Below are 16116 nucleotides of genomic sequence, written 5' to 3'. Positions count from 1 at the left end.
AAGAGCTTGCTCTAACCATTCCCATACAGCCTGAGTAGTATTCACGACATATTATAATAATTTCTGAAAAATATAATCTCTTGAAGATAATGTAATAATATTGTTTTGGCAAGAAATTAAACTTACGTTCTTGTAAAGTTACATTTACTAGATTCCAAAAAATGTATGTATTGTCAAAGAATAGATTTTTTTCTGATCATCGATCTTATTCTCTTCAAAATTTTATAAAATTTTATTTTTTACTTGATCTTTTCAAAACGATATTTATTTTGTATTATTGTCAAAATTTAATGCAATTCAAAATTGAGTACGATATTATATGCATTTTAAAATCACGTGTTGTGTGATACTAGAATCCTTCTGGAAAGTGTAGTTACAGATATTATTCGATCAAATAATAAATAAATAAATAAATAAATAAATAATAATAAATAAATAATGTCCTCGACACGACTTTCCACATGTACCCGTGTATAATCGACAATAATCTCGACTGGAATTATTGATAGGATCGATAGCTTGAGAATAATTAATATGGTAAACCTCGTTAGAAAGTAATGACTATGTATAATATCGATACTGGTTTATACTTGATACAAGATTTGCTTTACTCAATCACTCGGCACACGATTCGACGATACTGACTCCCTGGTTTAGAATTTGGACTGTCTCGCAAGATGGCTCGTTAGAGTGTATCTGTTCAAACGGTCCGTCGGAATGTGCTTCGAGCGAACGTTCTAGCCTGTTCTCAAGAAGTATTCGCATACGTTGCGCGGATCACGCAGATCCTCGCGCATAATCAATAGTAATCGATTTTATCGTATTTCGGGCAACCAGAAACCGGCGCCGACTGTCGGCCAATTTCGGTAATATCTTATAGTTATGTACTTTGAATTTTAGTTAAAGAAATTTTATTATTCTTGACCAGCGCTCGGAATTAGTTGCACATTTCGGGCCAGGGATGCGATATTTCCTATCGGGCTTCCGGCTTCCGAGCCCCACACAAGCAAGAAGTGCGTACATGTGCATCGCTCGTACAAAATGAGATTTTATGTAAAGACCTACATAATTTATAATTTCACGGTAATTTTGCGGGACAAACACGAGGCAAGTTTGGAAATTGCGCGTATAAAATCAGTGAATTATTAATTTACGTTCTTTTTTAACAATTACCGCTTCAGCGCGAGCATCAGCGAAACTCGAGTGTGCGTTAACACGATGACCTTAACATGCTGCTGCCACGCATTGCTCCGATTCTTGCGTGACAGCGACAGCTCTTCTGCAATTAATTTTTTTGCACGTGGTTAAAAGTATGCGCTGCATACATTAAAAAACACTTGAAAAATACCCGTCATGACCTCTAAACGATTTTTAGAATGCACGTAGCAGTGATTTATTATAGTATTCCACGCTGTCGAGATAAATTTTTATTCAGATCGATAAACGATTCTTGTGAAACACCATTTTTTGTAAGTTGATCAGCTATAATAATCAGAACAGAGGAACTTTCCATAGGATTCATGTATCAGATTTGAGGAACCTCTTAGATTAATTAGACCGAAACGAATTAGACTAAGGAAACTAGTACGCTAAATGCGTATATTAGTGACCACAATTGTTATATAATAGTATTTCGTAAGAGTAGTTTCTTTTTTTTTTTTCAATGAAAGAATTGAATAAATTTGCACTATTGTATTAGGCAGTCCTACTAACCAAAACTATGTATTAGGTTCATTTTGCTTTTATTTTTATAATGCAATACGATCCTTAACATTTCTAAATTTTAGATTTTTTTTAGGTTCTTTTTTCAGGCTTAAAATTTCCTTTCTTTATAATCAGCCACATTAAATTCAAATTAAGTAATGATACGCAGTAGTAAGTAATGTAGGATGATATAAATTATTAATGGTACGCCCGAACACGCCACATTAAAAAAAAAAAAAAGAAAAAAAAAATATCGCATAAAAATTGCCATAAAAATAAATAGCGCTTTTTCGAATGAATTACATTTTATTCGTCAAGATGACCAAATTTTATAATTTTCAATTTTTCCACCGCTAAATATTTCCTAATTAAACCTTGAATTTGAGTAAATAATAAAGAATTGAAACTTTAATTGCTTTAATCGGTTGCTTATTAATTCTCACTTTTCAATTACTTGGCTCGGAAACTATTAATGTTAAATTTAGTAATTGGAATTAACGTTGGTATTTCGACTGAGAATCTTTGCCAGTAAAATTATAAAACAGATAATTCGAGAGTTCTGACTCTGACTCATTGCATTAAAGCATTTAATCCTGCAGCGATTTGCGCTCTCGGCTAAAAGCTCTGTCTCATTCATGCTCAACAGGAACAAGCTCACGATACCAAACAGCAGATCGCCACAAGTCCCGAGGATACAGAGGACATGCCTGCGGGCCAGCAGGGCCCGCAGGTGCCGCGACGGCGGGGCGGAATCTCGGCGGAGCCGGTCTCCGAGGAAGACGCCACCAGCTACGTGAAGAAAATCGTACCCAAAGATTACAAAACGATGGCTGCCCTAAGCAAGGCCATCGCCAAGAACGTGCTGTTCGCGCATCTGGACGAGAACGAACGTTTCGACATATTCGACGCGATGTTCCCTGTGACCTTTCTGCCTGGCGAGGCGATTATTCGTCAAGGTACGTGCCAGCGGTTTGCATTTCTACTTTATCGATTTGCAATTAGCGCGCAGAATGAATGAGCCGCACGTTTGCTTCAAGGCAACGAGAGTGACAACTTCTACGTGATCGACCAAAGAGAAGTGAAGATATTTGTCAACGGCGAGCTGGCGACGACGATCGGCGAAGGTGGCAGCTTCGGTGAGCTCGCGTTAATTTACGGAACTCCGCGTGCCCCAATTTTACTGTGGAGCGAAGTTCGCACTATATACAGGAAAATTTACAGATAGTATATTGTTAGATTATCTTCAATATATTTTATCTAATAAACAACAACAACAGCGATGAATGGTAAGAAGATTCACTTAGGTAAACCTCAAAATCAAAAGGATCCAAATGCAGTTCTTTCTCTTTGATTATTATATGATTATTATATCGTTGTTATAGCCCCTTATATTATAATTTAGTGAAAAGCTAATTCGCCCTCCTCAACTCGCGTAAATATTGTATATTTGTGAAGACTGAAAGGCTGTAAGTACATCATTTGCGTGGGTGTACTGCACTTTTCTTCCGAATCAGGCTGTAGCAGATGGTAAACCCCCAGCTCCGGCTGGATCACCTGCAGATAAACCAGTTCCTCGAGTCAAGAGAAGACTGCCGGCTACTATTAACAAGCCAACACGACTATCCGCACAAGCCAACATTGCACAACAAGGAGCTATGGCTCCTCCGCGACGGTCAGAGCGAAAACCGATGTGAAGCTCTGGGGCATCGACAGAAACTCCTATCGCAGAATTCTCATAAGCTCCACCATAAGAAAGCGGAAAATGTACGAAGAATTTCTCTCCAGAGTCTCAATATTGGGTGAGTTCACTTTCTCTCCATTTGTCGTTTCCTTGCAAATAAAGTAGCTTTTATAAAACTTCTGAAGACAACTGTTCTCTCATTTTGTACATAAGATTTTTGCTAGAATAATAAAAAAAAAATAATTTTTATGAAGATATGCGAAAAAAAATTGTATTAATAAAAAGTATAATATAATTATATACTCATCGAGATCATTGCAATACAATTCATTAAGAGGTGAAAGTAAATGTAGGACTGTCAGATTATTTAATCAAGAATTGTGTATTCGAGAAACAAATAATATCACCAAAATAATGCATTGTAAAAAGAATTCTCACGACTGCCCCTGAACTTACTTTCAGTACCTTGTGATTGATACCCTGAATTAATTATCCTAATTAAAGAAGTCGTGTTGCATAAGAATTTGTAACTTTTACAAATGGATTTCTAATTAATAGATAACCAGTTAACACTTACAGAAAAAGAGAAAAAGTAAATTTTTTCGACGCATCTTTTTTACAGAGTCATTGGATAAATGGGAAAGACTCACGGTGGCGGACGCTCTAGAACCTGTAGCATTCGACGACGGAGAAACGATAGTCCGACAGGGTGAACCGGGCGAAGACTTTTATATAATCGTTGAAAGAACGGCGGTGGTCCTCGGAAGGATGAGCCCGCGGAAATTGGCCGTTTAGGACCATCCGACTACTTCGGTAAAATTAAATCCGGAACAAAAGTTGATGTCAAGTCTACGTGCAAAATTATTTGAAAACCAAATATATAATTACTCTCACCCCTTTTTCGCTGAGCTGAGAAGTTTATGACGATTATTAATTTATGTCTTCTAAGCAGATTAGCAGACAAGAGGGCAAAGAGTGGGGGAATGGGAGAAAAATGGCGAAAATACCTGTATCTTTAGTGCTCTAGTATTATATATTTATTTTATATATAAGTAATTAGTAATTTCAAAGTATTTAATGTCTGATATAAATATAATAGTGGTAATGTTAAGATACATTTAGTTTACTTTTTGTCTAAATTTTAGCGTTTTTATATTCAAACTTGCTAATATTCGTGCGTAATGAGAAATAATATATTAAAATATATAAAAAATATTTTTTAAAAGTATGTTATGGGGTGACTATAAATACTATATAGATGAACATAATGATGAATATCCTAAGTCAAGTTTCAGAGATATTGTGACTAGATTACACTTACACGATAGGAACATTGTGGACATTGTGTGTGGTAAAAAACATATTCTTGCTCTGACTGCTAATGGAATAGTAAGTAATTGTTGAGATGAGACAACGATATTATTGTAATGATATTATTACAAGTGAGACATTTCTTTGATTCAGGTATATACTTGGAGAATGGACGTCTTCGATTTGACTGGTAATCTCATCATTGAAAAGCAAACACCAAAAGAAGTAAACTGCCAATTAGAGAAAATGGTCTGCATTGCTTGTGGCATGTCTAATAGTATAATAGTCACAGTGCATGGCAAAGTATACAGTTAAGTTGTTCACATTAGACGATATATCAAAACAGCAACATTCGAATAACGATGTTAATTGTAACTCCAATTTAGAAATGAATAGAATTACCTTCACACAATATTCGAGTGACTATTGCATGCAAAGAATTATTATCTTGGCAACAATAGGTATTTGTCTCTTCTAAAGTCTTCTTAAATTTTGTTATTAATTAATTTAAGAATTTAATGTTAATCAAAAAGTTGTTAAACAAATGGACGTCACAGTTAAGGTAGCCTGTGGTGGATTTAAACACATGTTAGCACTCATCTAAAATGGAGAAGTTGTTAGACGTTGCGGCTCTAAGACGTGTAAGAACACTGTAGGTTGAAATTTCGAATGAAAACTGAAAATATTGATGAGATAGACAGATTGGAATGAAGAAAGTAAGCGAATTATGCTAGAAACAAATTCGACATCTTAGAGATAATTTTTCAAGAAAATACTTTAAGTAGTGAAAATATGAAACACATTTGAAGAAATATGAAACAATTTTTGAAGAAAAACTAAAATTTCCAATATTTTATTAATATAATCATTGCTAATTTGAATTTTGATGAGTATACATTAAAATAATTTTAGATATTTTGTGATAAATTAATTAAAATTTACATGTTTTAAATTTTCTTTTATAAATATTAATATGAATCTGGGGGTCGATTGTGTATTTCAAAACCTAGTGAAAATAACAAAAGTGAACATTCACTTGATTATGTAAATTTCACTATAGTGAAAATGCGAATTATTTCACGTGAGATTATTCGACAAGTATTTAGATGTCGAATTCAGTCAAATTGTGTCGAATTTGCATCGTATTGTGCAGTCTCACGGAGCCAGCGTATAAAAAATGGATTTGGTTATGTTGCTGATGATAGAAGAAAATGAGAGAGATAGGAATAAAAGGCAGCAAAGAAATTTAAATATAATAAGGAGAAGATTGAGGGATACACAAGATCCATTTGATATCTCGGATAATACATTTCTCAAATTGTACAGATATATAGATACAAATAAATTATATTTTATTTTCGATTTAGAATTAGACAATATAAAAAAATATTATGAACAAAATAAATATTAAATATTTTAGAGAAATAAAAAAAGTTGGTATATATAGATATCAAACGTAACGCACAATGGATATAAATTCATATGACACATTTATATTTTATATCTTATTTGTATCTACATTATCCGTCCAAAATCGGGGTGTTGTTGCATGAAACGGATCATTAAGTCTTTGTTTCTCAGTAACGTTCATTATTTTCAAATTATAATGAATTATAATGATAAAAATAATATTGGAACACAGCCGATTGTACTTGGTTATATATGATAATACAATATGATATACAAACATTCGACTATTGCTCGCACTCACATCTCACATCTGTGATTTTCACTCTCGTGAGCCTAGGGATATCGCATTTTCACTACGCTTATAGCCAATCGCGCGTATTTTTTCATGTGAGATGAAAATACGAGAGGCGAGGAAAGTCGACAAAGATACACAATCGACCCCCTGGATATATGTTGGAATAGCGAAATTATCTTGTTTCATTTGTTTTCAATTATATACGTAATTGAAGCCAAAGAAAATTAATATATTGTTATAAGATTATATTAGATTTATACAAATGCTGGAGATTCTGAAAACATAATAATAATAAATTAAGTTTTAAAGGAGATTATATTAAGGAGTTGTATTTAATTCTTATGAACAATTCAATTCACACAAAACAATTCACAACTAAATGTTTAAAAAGTTCATTCATTTCTTGTTTATAGAAAGATTTTATCAAATATAATTTACACACACACAACACACACACACACGCGCGCGCGCACACACACACACACTCACATATACACAACACACACACACATTCATATATATATATATTTTATTGAGTGGATATTTGTAACATTAATAATTTTTTTGTTTAACTTACATAGGAATCATAGCTCAATACATTCCAACATTTGTATTAAAATATTTTAATTTGAAATATCGTTTTTAATTCTACTTTTGCAAAATTTAGAATGTACTTTCCTATAGCAAATTAAAAAGGACACAAAACTACTTCCGGATAAGAAATATCTGTAAATATATTTAAAAAGTATCTGCGATAATTTTTTGGAACATATAGAACGTTCTTATGATTGAACTATTATATGTTCCAAAAAAATTACCACAGATGTTTCTTTCACTTTCACTGAGTTTAAATTTAATTGTTTGCTATTAACGTTGTAGTGTTTTGACCGGGTTGTAAGGTAATGTTTATTTTGTTTACTTAAAATAAAAAACATGGGTATAAGTTGTCTTTTACAAGGAAATGTGACTTAAGGTATTTCATAAAGAGGTATAAAGACAAATTAGAAAAATTTTTGCATAGTGGTGTAGTATACAAGATTGATTGTGCTAATTGTGAGGCAACTTACATAGGCCAGACTAAGAGAAGGTTGAAAACGAGGATCAGGGAGCATAAAAACGATTTTAAAAAAGCGCTTCTTCTTCGGTTATCTCTCAACATCGATTGGAATTAAATCACCAAATGAATTCGAAAGGAGTTAGTATTGTTGATAATGAAAGATCTTACTTCAGAAGACTAACCTCTGAAATGATAAACATAAAAAGACAGTCACACGGATTAAACAAACAAAGTGACACTGAGTTGCTCTCTGATTCTTATATTCCGATTCTCAAATTATTGCCTATGTTATAGATGTAGGAAAATAATATTTTTCTCCTTGCTGTCCGTACATTACTCCTTCTCCTTAAATTCCCTTTCCCCCTTCCTTATTTCCTTCCTTCCTACATGCCTTCTGGGTATTTGAGAATTATCATTAACTCACAGTAGAGAACATGGTGACATTTGAATAACACCTACGTATGTAAGAATTTCTCTCAATGTGAATTCGCTTCGATTCAGCAGACATCTGATTAACAGGTATGCGACTAAGAAATTTAGTTATTTGTTAAGTACATAAATTATAAAAAAATAAAAATTTTTATTAACTTGACCTCAATTACGGGAAACAAATTTCTAACATATATAATTATTTAGATTTATATATAATTATTTAGATTTGTTAAGGTAGCACTGAAGATAGCTAAATAATTAGCCGAAAAGTTTGCTACTTACGAAATACATTGGTACAATAAAAGATTTTAAGAACTACTATCTTCTTGGCTTGAGATCCTCCTGCTATTTCATCGATTAAAAATTTGCGAGCCTGAACTTCAAGTATAATAATAATTATCTTTGCAGTTATACTAAAAATGGCAGGATTGCAAAGGGAAAGAAATATTAATTTTACTTCGGAGGAAATATTAATTTTAATAGAAATAATAAAAAAATACAAAGACATCGTAGAATGTAAAATAACCAATGAACCTACATGGCAAAAAAAAGACGAGTGTTGGAGTAAAATAACTAATGAGTTTAATTCTCGCTGTGGAGTGACTCACCGAAAAAAAAGAACACTTAAAGTCAAAATATAAAGATATGAAAAAAAATATAAAGGGAAAAATTAAAAATAAAATAAAAACAATTGACGGAATACCTACAAAAATATTTACTCCTGCGGAAGAAATTCTTGTATCTTTTTTGACTTCACCCATACAAGGATACCCTTCTGTTTTTGATTGTGCGTACAAATTAATTTATGTATATTGTTACGTCCTGTACGGACCTTTCCCTTGCACAAGTTTCTCACGACCAGTCGGGAAAATTCAAAGAAACGTTCCGAAAATATTATTTTAATGATTTAAGATCCCGAATGTACCATAATAATCTTTTAGGCCTTCAATCGAAAATTTGTCGAGATAAGACACGCGACCGCGATAGTAGACTTTGAATTTTCGCCGACAGAAAAGCCGACGGAACGATATACATGTCATTCGAGCAATCCATTTATTAATCTTCAAACAACCTTTTTTATCTTATTTTTATTAACAATCCCTCGGAAGGAATGTCTCCCTTCCAGAACCAAAAATTTCGAGTATAAAAGGAAGACACCCACCCGTGAAAGCAGCAGTTTTTAGTTAGAGAGTCAGCCAGTTAGTAGAGAGAGGCTTTTAGTATTACCCGAACAGTTTGAATATTGGGACTTAGAAACAATTCGCAACATTTTTAAGTGACTGTAAGAGTTTGTAATAAAATAGATTCAGTAAAGTGTCTGTTAAAACTATTCGATCTCTTTTCTCGTGTACAACCTACACCCTACCTAACACCCAACCACCCAGTTATCTCTCTGAATCAGCACTCAGAACTATTTGCTCCGGTGCGGACCACCGCACGTTGTACTTGGTTTCTGTATCCCCGCTAATCGTGGTGCGGACCACCGCACGCTTTTAGCCTGGAATTTTCAGATTGACGACATTATTCTTCATGCCCAAATCTAAGACGCGACGTGGGAAAGTAAAATACCGTGCGCGCCAATTACTTCTCCAGTACACGAGACCGGTTACGGAAGACAATTCAGAATACATCGGTGTTCAAAGAAATTATTTTGACTACGAATACGAGGATCTGTGCAACGCCTCTGATCAGTTTTCCCGGCGCGAAGGATATAACGCTCATCGGCCGTGGCCCTTCACTCTCATCCCCCTCAGCTGCAATCAGTCTCCGATCGACCCAGTGCGGATACCACTAACTGACCCCAGGAGGATCAAGTACACCTCAAGGCCGACTACACCTAGACTTTAGGATTGGAGATCTAAATACATTTCGAAGACATCCAAGTAGTAAGTCTAATTTTCACAATCATCTCTCTCTCTCTCTCACCTCTCTCTCTCTCAAACACCTCTCCTTTTGAAAATTGCACGAGGTTCCGCCCTTGGTAAAAGGAGTTAATTCTCTTGACCAGAAAAAGAACCACGAACGATTGGTTGAGGCCTCTAACAGGGTAATATCGGTCTTTACGATCGTTGACCTGTTCTCAGCCAAGAAAAATCGTTCGGCTCGCGCGGTCGCCTCTCCTCATACCGACCAGCGAGCAAACACCACAAATTTATACTTTTATTGTTGCGTCCATCCGTATACCTGACCCGCTCCTTTCTCTCCAGGTTAGGACGTAACAATATAATTTTTAATAATTTATAGCTTTTGTTATTATTATAATGTTAATATATATTTTATATTAATATGTTTTAGACGAACAAAACGTCAGCAAAATTTCTTCGGCGGAGATGAGGGTAGAAGAGGAGAATATAATACCGATTACACCAACTGGCTCCAACACTTTGTGTACACCCAACTTGCACCTGTGCGGTGTACTGAGCCCAGACAAAGCTCCAGTGAGGGACTGCACTCGACCAGCCGAAATCGCTATAAGAAAATCTCCAAGTACTTCAAATAGAAAGCGATTATCTTTTGAAAGTAATGAAAAAATTCCTAAAGCAAACAAAGACTTAATAGAACTACAAAAATTAACATTACGAATAACGCAATTAAAAATAGACATCCAAACAAAAGAAGAAAATAAGAATCTTCAAAAAGAAATTTTACAATTAAACTTAGAAAAAGCCAAAAAAGAATTAAAATTAATAAAGTTAGATGTACAATTAAAGGAATTAGAATTAGAAAAAAAACTCGAATTTAAAAGATTATTAAATGAAAACTTGTAATTACCCTGATGGAAATATTTTGCTAAAAGTACTATAAAATCAATGTAGTAACGATTCATTAGGTTTAAGGTAAATATATTGTGCGTGTCCGCCTTGAGCGACTTGTATACGCGTTCTGTCCTTGCCGAGAGCGGCGCGGCACATTATTAGCCGTTGAGCATTAGCCACGTAACCGCCGAATTGAAAAGAAGTATCGAAGCGCACGTTATCTTTGTATTCTTAGTCTTTTATCTATTAAACTTATATTATCATTTTAACATCCTACAAATTTTGGGGGCTCGTCCGCGATTATAAGATAATAGAATAATAGGATAATAAGATAATAGGATAGTAAGATAATAGAGTAACAAAGGTGTCATACGCGAGTAATTGTGAATTGTGACGATGTTGACGAGATTGTGTCATTCGACCGAGAATCTGGCGAGCAAACGTGCTAATCAAAAAGACGACACTATTGGAACGAGAGAAAAGACGGGTAATAGTGCCAAAAACGACGGAAAGACGAGCAAGCCGGAAGTCGAAAGAATGAAATTGTCCGAGTTGAGAGAAGAATTGAAAAGACGAAAGCTCAAAACAACGGGAAATAAAGACGAACTGGCGGAACGACTCAGGATTGCATTAAGATTTGAGGACGACAAAGAAGACGGCGAAGAAGACGAAACAACTGACGTTGAAAATGATAGCGAAAGCGAAAACGACGAGGAAAACGCGAATGACGTAAGTGATGCCGAGAACGGAGACGTATATCGGGGCGCGCGACACACGGATCAACGCGATCAACGACGCGCTACGTCGGTATTAACTTTTAAAGATGTAGAGGAATCGATGTCCACGTTCAGCGGGGATGACAAGACGAATGTTATCAAATGGGCCGACGAATTTGAAGAGATGAGTACTTTATGCGATTGGACCGAGATTCAAAAAGTCGTATATGCTAAACGATTATTACGCGGCTCAGCTAAGTTATTTGTTAGTTACGAGCAATGTTCAAAGTCATGGAAAAGTAAAGTAAAGTTTTTGAAAAATTACTGAGAATCTATTTCAAAATAAATCATAATTTTTTGTATGAAAATTTAATGTATTGCTGCGAAATATAAAAAAAGTTAAAATATACTGCTGAAAAGTAATAATCTGATGCCAAATAGATGCCAAATACAAAGCAAGATCTGCGCGACACAGTCCGACAGCAAAATGAGAGCAAAAACCGAGCAAGACTTGCAGTTCGGCCAAATTGGTATTTAAAAGGCCATTTAATTATACCTTTATTTATTTCTACAAATTATACATATATATATATACACAATATGTATATATAAAAATATTAATAAAAGTACCGAGTTTCAGAGTATTTCTGGAGCAAGATGTACCAAGGAAAATTTCAATCGCCCTGCTGAAGAAACTAGATTGGTCACTATTTCATGTCGACAGGACATTCCAACACAATCAGGGAAGACAGACAATCGGTAAGTTCACACGTATGTACCTAATAAAAAATGTTATATCGATAGAGAAATGTACTTGTGGAAATATATTTATCAGAGCAATAAAAATATTACTTCTTACTAAATATTAATTATTTTTGTTGAAGAATACACAAACGTATAGATCGTTTGGAGACAGAGCTGAAGTAAGTTTTAAATGTGCCGTATTTATTGATACACAATATTTCCATAATATTAATTTTTTTACTTACACACTTTTCATTTACAGAAGAATGCATCCGCTGTTGGAAAATATATTAAAATGCGTATAAGATAAACAGCGTGTACCACGGAAACCAGGCATCCTTCCAATTTCATCCCTAACAGAGATGGATACTTTTGAAAATATTGACGACAATGATTACTCCAATGTCGTAAGTACGCTCTTTATAATGTAAATTTCTACGCACATGTTTTTGTTTCGACAAAATAAAGTAATAAAATCATAGTTAATAATATTCTTGGTAAATTTTCTTAAATTCATCGAGAACGGTCGGTGTGAAAAGTCGAATCACTAGCAAGCATTATTTGTAAATGTTATCGCGCTAAATTCAATAAACATCGTTCTCGCGTATTTATTTGCGCGCTTTTTTTGTTGTTTTCGCGCCGACTTCGAGTTCGCATTACAAAGGACTCAGATGTCCTCTATATTTATATGTATACTCTCGCTTGATCTGTACTTGAGATATCATAAATCTATCGAAACTGTTCCCCCTCCTTATATCTGTTTTGTCAAAATTCACGGCTTGCCGTCTGCAGACGGAAGCAGTCGCCTCTCAGCGTTCGAACGAAATAAATCAATTTACACGAAAAGTTCTCCTCTAATCACCTTCCTATCTCGGGATATTTCGACGTCGCCAGTGCCGGAATTTCGCGTATCTCTCTAAACATTTTTTGGTCCTTCGAGCCGGATTCGCGGATCGCGAGCGTAGTTCGCGCTCTCTCGTTACCGAAATTCTCGAGATTTACGTATTTCTCGGAAAGTGCTTGTCTAGTTTATCGATTCATCTATATCTCAAGGCTAATCGCATCTCTCTATCCCGCGTGTGAAAATAGTGTTGAACATCTCTCACCGCGGTCAAAATAAGTGACATCTCCATTTCGTTCATCGTTCAAATGTGATTGTGTGTATTGACTCTCGAACTTCTCATTATCAAGAATCGGCAGAATGACTCTCGAAGCCCTTCTCGATCGCCAGTATGAACTTTTCGGCCTCATCGCTCACGCTTGCGAGAATCTACAAAAGCTCGGTCCTTCGAAGACCACTCGCGGTGCTGTTCAAAGTCGCCTAGCGATTTTAAAATCAAACTGGGAGAAATTTCAGGCCCAACACGAAAACCTATACAAGCTGAAATCGCCAGAATTGAAAAAGCTGGATTACATTGTCGATCACATCTACGAGCAATGTGAAGAAAAATTTGCCGAAGCTCAGGGCACTATGCTCACTATCCTCGACAGTTTTGAACCGCCAGCTCAACAAAATACAGCCGAAACTTCCATGAACTCATCGTCCGCATCGCATTCTCGACGTTTGCCTCGCATTGATCTACCGAAATTCAACGGTGATTATTCGCAGTGGAATCATTTTCGAGATCTCTTTGCTTCAATGATCAACGCGAATACTGATCTCTCAGCGGTCGAGAAACTTCATTATTTGAAGATGAGCTTATCGGATGAACCGGCTACTCTCCTGAAAAGCGTAGAAATCTCGAGTGAAGGATTTAATCGCGCATGGGATACCCTCGTCGCTCGATATGACAATACGCGTATCCTCATGGATGCTCAGCTCTCCGCTCTGTTTTCGATTCGCAAAGCAAAATCCGAATGTGCATCGGAAGTAAAACGCCTTCTCTGCGAGCTGAAGGAATCAATCGGAGCCCTCGAAACATTGGGCTGCCCAGTTCATCACTGGGATACTATTCTCATCTTTATGACAGTTCGCAAATTAGATGTCGAATCTGTAAAGGAGTGGGAAAAGTCACTCGAAGCCACATCACAAGCACCATCGTTCGCCGACTTCGAGAAATTTCTTCTCGGTCGTATTCTCACTCTCGAAGCCTTCGAACGAACAACGAATTCTCGGAAGCAGCACGCAAATTCGTCACGATCTTCAGCTAACGCTCGTGCATATACCGCTGCTGTGATCGAGCAAAAGTGTGCGTTGTGCTCATCGACTCATTACATCTCCTCGTGTCCAAAGTATCTCGAAAAGACACCAGCGCAACGAAAAGAAGTTATCATCTCGAAAAATTTCTGCTTTAATTGTCTTGGACCTCATCAAATGAAATCATGCCGTTCAACAAAGCGCTGTCGTCTCTGCCACAAGCAACATCACTCCACGTTACATTATCAGGCTAGTAACACATCGATCGGTGCATCAGCTGCACCCTCAGCCTCGTCGACGTCAGTCGCCAAGCCGATCACATCATCTCCGCCGGCCACTCATACAGCAGGTATTCATCTCCCAGAATCAGCTGCTCCTCAACGGAATACCGAACAAATCTCAAACTCCGCGACATCAAGTCACATCGCTCAATCGCGGGTAATCCGTCGCACTCCGGGTCTCTTAGCGACAGCTCTCGTGAACGTCGTTTCATCAACCGGAGATCATTATCAAGTGCGAGCGCTTCTCGACCAAGGATCGGAAGTCTCGTTTCTCTCGGAATCAGTCGCGCAATTATTAAAACTCTCGCGTCGCGCCGCGGCTATTCCGATTCTCGGCATCGGTGCTCAAAGCTCAAGCGTATCAAACGGACTCGTTTCTCTCAAAGTTATCTCTCAAGTGCATAAAGAAATCTCTTTCGAAATCGATGCTCTTGTACTGCCAAAATTAACGTCCTATCTACCTCCCGCGCGTGTCGAATATACTCAATGGCCGCACATTCAAGGTCTCAATCTCGCGGATCCAAACTTTGCCACGCCCGGAAAAATCGATCTAATACTCGGAGTGAATGTGCACGCTCTAATACTCAAAGACGGCATTCGTCGAGGAAATATCGGCGAACCCATCGCTCAAAACACGACTCTCGGATGGGTGCTATCAGGGCCCCTCTCAAACGATAATCCGAAGACCAACGCCATGGAACGAAACTCAATCAGCGGTCTTCAGTGCTCTCTCGACTCTGAGCTCCTTGAGCTCCTCCAACGCTTCTGGACACAAGAAGAAATCACGCCTGTCTCTCAAGTCTCGATGTCTCCAGAAGAATCTCAGTGCGAAGAACATTTCAAAGTGACTCATTCTCGCGACGTCAACGGACGATTTGTTGTACGCTTGCCGCTCAAAAAAGATGTGAGCGATTTTGGTGACTCTCGCTCTATCGCACTCAAAGCGTGGCATCGCATGGAAAGACGATTCGAATCGATTCCATCGCTCAAAAAACAGTATATCGACTTCTTACGTGAGTATCGTTCTCTCGATCACATGCGTCCCATCGCATCAGACCGCGCTCAATCTCGCGAGTTTTTTCTCCCGCATCACGGTGTTACGCGTGAAACCAGCACAACCACAAAACTGCGCGTTGTGTTTAACGGATCGCAAAAAACAAATCGCGGTTTTTCGTTAAATGAGTGTCTCCTTATCGGGCCGAAACTGCAAACGGACCTCGCGGACATTCTCCTCCGTTGGCGACGGCATCGATACGTGTTCGCGGCCGATATCGAGAAAATGTATCGGCAGATCCGCGTACACGAAGAAGATTGGCCGTTACAAAAAATTCTTTGGCGAGACACTCTCGATGAAAAGCCTCAAGACTATGCATTGTGTACCGTAACGTACGGTCTCGCGTGTGCTCCATATCTCGCGCTACGCTGTTTACGGCAACTCGCTCTCGATTCCGACTCGACTCGCCCGCACGCTGCCGAAATTCTTCGTCGCGACACATACGTCGACGATGTTCTCTCCGGCGAAGAAAGCATCTCTCGGGTGAAGAAAAAAATCTCGCAACTAAAAGATACCCTCACGGCGGGCGGATTTACTC

The 16116-nt window shown here is 37.1% G+C and overlaps 1 protein-coding gene and 1 pseudogene across 2 annotated transcripts in view; one reads left to right on the top strand and one right to left on the bottom strand.

Moving 5' to 3' along the window:
- The window catches only part of wb (wing blister), a 201028-nt gene that overhangs the window by 80167 nt on the left and 104745 nt on the right, over window positions 1-16116 (bottom strand). The window lies entirely within an intron of this gene.
- LOC105679562 (cAMP-dependent protein kinase type I regulatory subunit-like) lies at window positions 1429-4372 on the top strand (annotated as a pseudogene).

This window comes from Linepithema humile, chromosome 1, assembly GCF_040581485.1.
Source record: "Linepithema humile isolate Giens D197 chromosome 1, Lhum_UNIL_v1.0, whole genome shotgun sequence".
Classification (NCBI taxonomy): Eukaryota; Metazoa; Arthropoda; class Insecta; order Hymenoptera; family Formicidae; genus Linepithema; species Linepithema humile.
The sequence above is the reverse complement of the archived record's forward strand: the minus strand, read 5'-3'. Positions and strand labels throughout refer to the sequence as shown.